The sequence below is a fragment of the Triticum dicoccoides genome, chromosome 4B, assembly GCF_002162155.2.
Source record: "Triticum dicoccoides isolate Atlit2015 ecotype Zavitan chromosome 4B, WEW_v2.0, whole genome shotgun sequence".
Classification (NCBI taxonomy): Eukaryota; Viridiplantae; Streptophyta; class Magnoliopsida; order Poales; family Poaceae; genus Triticum; species Triticum dicoccoides.
The window spans coordinates 8,790,349-8,795,073 of record NC_041387.1 but is presented as its reverse complement, the minus strand read 5'-3'; positions in this window follow the sequence as shown (position 1 = coordinate 8,795,073).

Genomic DNA, 4,725 nt, shown 5'->3' with positions numbered 1-4,725 from the left:
TGTGATTACGCTTTCTGTACTCTGTGCTTGTCTTCATTTCATCATGATGACCATGCTTACATTCTATTATGCTTACTCTTGAGTACTTATTCCGCTGCAAGTAGTTCTTCGCTAAGGAATTTCCTCACCGGCAAATTCCTCAGTGAAGAATTCATAAAAATCGCCTATTCACCCCCCCTCTAGTCGATATAACGCACTTTCACGGTAAAGTAACTAAGCAAAGATCAATATGTGAAAAGCTCGTAGGCATTGGATCAGTGATGGATAATTATGTCGGATGCGATTCCTCATGCAATAGTTATAACATAGGGTGACACAGAACTAGCTCCAGTTCATCAATGTAATGTAGGCATGTATTCCGAATATAGACGTGCTTATGGAAAAGAACTTGCATGACATCTTTTTTCCTACCCTCCCGTGGCAGCGGGGTCCTATTGGAAACTAAGGGATATTAAGTCCTCCTTTTAATAGAGTACTGGACCAAAGCATTAACACTTAGTGAATACATGAACTCCTCAAACTACGGTCATCACCGGGAGTGGTCCCGATTATTGTCACTTCGGGGTTGCCGGATCATAACACATAGTAAGTGACTATTGACTTGCAAGATAGGATCAAGAACTCAAATATATTCATGAAAACATAATAGGTTCATATCTGAAATCATGGCACTCGGGCCCTAGTGACAAGTATTAAGCATAGCAAAGTCATAGCAACATCAATCTCAGAACATAGTGGATACTAGGGATCAAACCCTAACAAAACTAACTCGATTACATGGTAAATCTCATCCAACCCATCACCGTCCAGCAAGCCTACGATGGAATTATTCACGCACGGCGGTGAGCATCATGAAATTGGTGATGGAGGATGGTTGATGATGATGACGGCGACGGATTCCCCTCTCCGGAGTCCCGAACGGACTCCAAATCAGCCCTCCCGAGAGAGTTTAGGGCTTGGCGGTGGCTCCATGTCGTAAAACGCAATGAATCCTTCTCTCTGATTTTTTTCTCCCCGAACGTGAATATATGGAGTTGGAGTTGAGGTCGGTGGAGCACCAGGGGGCCCACGAGGCAGGGGGGCGCGCCCAAGGGGGTAGGGCGCGCCCCACCCTCGTGGACAGGGTGTGGGCCCCCTGGCCTTGATTCTTTCGCCAATATTTTTTATTAATTCCAAAAATAACTTCCGTGGAGTTTCATGTCATTTCGAGAACTTTTATTTCTGTACAAAAATAATACCATGGCAGTTCTGCTGAAAACTGAAGGAAATATGCCCTAGAGGCAATAATAAAGTTATTATTTATTTCCTTATTTCATGATAAATGTTTATTATTCATGCTAGAATTGTATTAACCGGAAACATAATACATGTGTGAATATATAGACAAACATAGTGTCACTAGTATGCCTCTACTTGACTAGCTCATTAATCAAAGATGGTTATGTTTCCTAGCCATGGACAAAGAGTTGTCATTTGATTAACGGGATCACATCATTAGGAGAATGATGTGATTGACTTGACCCATTCCGTTAGCTTAGCACTTGATCGTTTAGTATGTTGCTATTGCTTTCTTCATGACTTATACATGTTCCTATGACTATGAGATTATGCAACTCCCGTTTACCGGAGGAACACTTTGTGTGCTACCAAACGTCACAACGTAACTGGGTGATTATAAAGGTGCTCTACAGGTGTCTCCGAAGGTACATGTTGAGTTGGCGTATTTCCAGATTAGGATTTGTCACTCCAATTGTCGGAGAGGTATCTCTGGGCCCTCTCGGTAATACACATCACTTAAGCCTTGCAAGCATTGCAAGTAATGAGTTAGTTGCGGGATGATGTATTACGGAACGAGTAAAGAGACTTGCCGGTAACGAGATTGAACTAGGTATTGAGATACCGACGATCGAATCTCGGGCAAGTAACATACCAATGACAAAGGGAACAACGTATGTTGTTATGCGGTGTGACCGATAAAGGTCTTCGTAGAATATGTAGGAGCCAATATGAGCATCCAGGTTCCTCTATTGGTTATTGACCGGAAACGTGTCTCGGTCATGTCTACATAGTTCTCGAACCCGTAGGGTCCGCACGCTTAAGGTTTCAATGACAGTTATATTATGAGTTTATGAGTTTTGATGTACCGAAGGAGTTCGGAGTCCCGGATGAGATCGGGGACATGACGAAGAGTCTCGAAATGGTCGAGACGTAAAGATCGATATATTGGACGACTATATTCGGACATCGGAAGGGTTCCGAGTGATTCGGGTATTTTCGGGGGTACCGGGGAGTTACGGGAATACGAGGAAGAAGCAATGGGCCTCATGGGGCAAGTGGTGGAAGAGAGGAGGCAGGGCGCGCGGCCCCCCTAGCCCAAACCGAATTGGACTAGGGGACCAGCCCCCCTTTCCTCCTTTTCCTCCCCCTCCTTCCTTCTCCTTCTCCTTCCCTTCCTTCCCCTCTCCAAGTTGGACTAGGAAAGGAGGGAGTCCTACTCCCGGTGGGAGTAGGACTCCTCCCTAGCGCGCCCTCCCTTGGCCGGCTGCCCCCTCCCCCTTGCTCCTTTATATATGGGGGCAGGGGGGCACCCCATGACACACAAGTTGATCTTCGTGATCGTTCCTTAGCCGTGTGCGGTGCCCCCCTCCACCATATTCCACCTCGGTCATATCGTCGCGGAGTTTAGGCGAAGCCCTGCGTCGGTAGAACATCATCATCGTCACCACGCCGTCGTGCTGACGGACCTCATCCCCGACACCCTGCTGGATCGGAGTCCGGGGATCGTCATCGAGCTGAACGTGTGCTGAACTCGGAGGTGCCGTACGTTCGGTGCTTGGATCAGTCGGATCGTGAAGACGTACGACTACATCAACCGCGTTGTCATAACGCTTCCGCTTACGGTCTACGAGGGTACGTGGACAACACTCTTCCCTCTCGTTGCTATGCATCACCATGATCTTGCGTGTGCATAGGAAATTTTTTGAAATTACTACGTTCCCCAACAAAAACAGCGTCAGTCCGGGTTAGTTCCATTCAAATCATGCAAGTTAGATACAAAACAAGGGCAAAAGTGTTTGGAAAAGTAGATACGTTGGAGACGTATCACGTACCGATGGCATGGTCACATACCTTGCTTCTTGTTTGGCTCATGCTGTGGATGATCCAACCACCGAACCACGCAGTTATCAAGCCGCTATGAGTATCCCACACTGGAGGGCAGCTATGGAACAGGAATATCATGCTGTTATGCAGAATCAGACCTGGACACTTGTTCCACCTCTGTCTCGTGTCAACATCATTGATTCGAAGTGGGTTTTCAAGGTGAAGAAACATGCATATGGTTCCATTGAGAGCTACAAAGCGTGTCTCGTGGCTAAGAGCTTTAAACAGCGTCAGGGACTGGACTACGAGGATACATTCAGTCCCGTTGTCAAGCCCACCACTATTGGACTTCTTCTGTCTCTGGCAGTTTCTCGTGGATGGTCTCTCCGTCAGCTTGACATGCAGAACGCTTTTCTACATGGACTGCTCGAAGAGGAGGTTTACATGAGGCAGCCTGGATTTGTTGATCACACTCAGCCTTATCACTTCTTCCGTCTGACGAAGGCTCTCTGTGGACTGAAACAGGCGCCTTGTGCTTGGCATGCTCGCCTGGCTTCAGCTTTACGCACTCATGGATTCATTCCTTCAACAGCTGATACTTCATTGTTCTTGTTTCAGCGACCGAGTGTGACCATGTACCTCCTTGTGTACGTGGATGATATTGTCCTCGTTAGCTCCTCTCCAACGGCTGCTGATGCTCTTGTGACTGTGCTTGGTCGTGATTTTGCAGTTAAAGATTTGGGACAACTTCATTTCTTCCAGGGTATTGAAGTCGCTCATCAGTCTCGTGGCAATTTAGCTCTCACCCAGAAGAAGTACTCTCTTGATCTTCTGCGCCGTGATGGTATGCTCAAGTGCAAGACATCGCCTACGCCCATATCCTCCACTGGCAAACTTTCAGCTGCTGATGGTACTCTTCTATCTCCTGAGGATGCTACCGAGTACGGGAGTATTGTTGGTGGCTTGCAGTATCTGACGATCACACGTCCTGATCTCTCCTTTGCGGTTAACAGGGCATGCCAGTATCTTCATGCACCTACTAACGTGCACTGGTCTGCTGTGAAGCGCATATTGCGCTACGTGCGTCTCATTGTCTCCTTTGGTCTTCATCTGCGCCCCAGTTCCTCTGAAGTTCTTTCTGCATTCTCAGATGCTAATTGGGCTGTGTCCAGATGACAGGCGATCTACGGGGGGACATGCTGTGTTCTTGGGGCCTAATCTGATCGCCTGGAGTGCACGCAAGCAAGCCACTGTTTCCCGTAGCAGCACAGAGGCTTAGTACAAGTCAGTTGCCAATGCAACTGCTGAACTTATATGGATTGAGTCCCTACTTCGAGAGCTAGGAGTTGCTTAACCACATTCGTCGGTCCTGTGGTGTGACAACATCGATGCTACGTTTCTGTCATCAAACCCGGTGTTCCATGCACGGACTAAACACATTGAGATTGACTATCATTTTGTGAGGGAACGTGTCGCACAGAAGCTACTACAAGTCAGGTTTATCTCTTCAAAGGTACTCCACGGGGATGTCGAGAGGCGTGGGGTGATAAATCGTGATGGCCGTGAGTACCGCTTTAACGAGAACCACACGCCCAGTACTAGCAACGTGTCTTCCCTGACAAG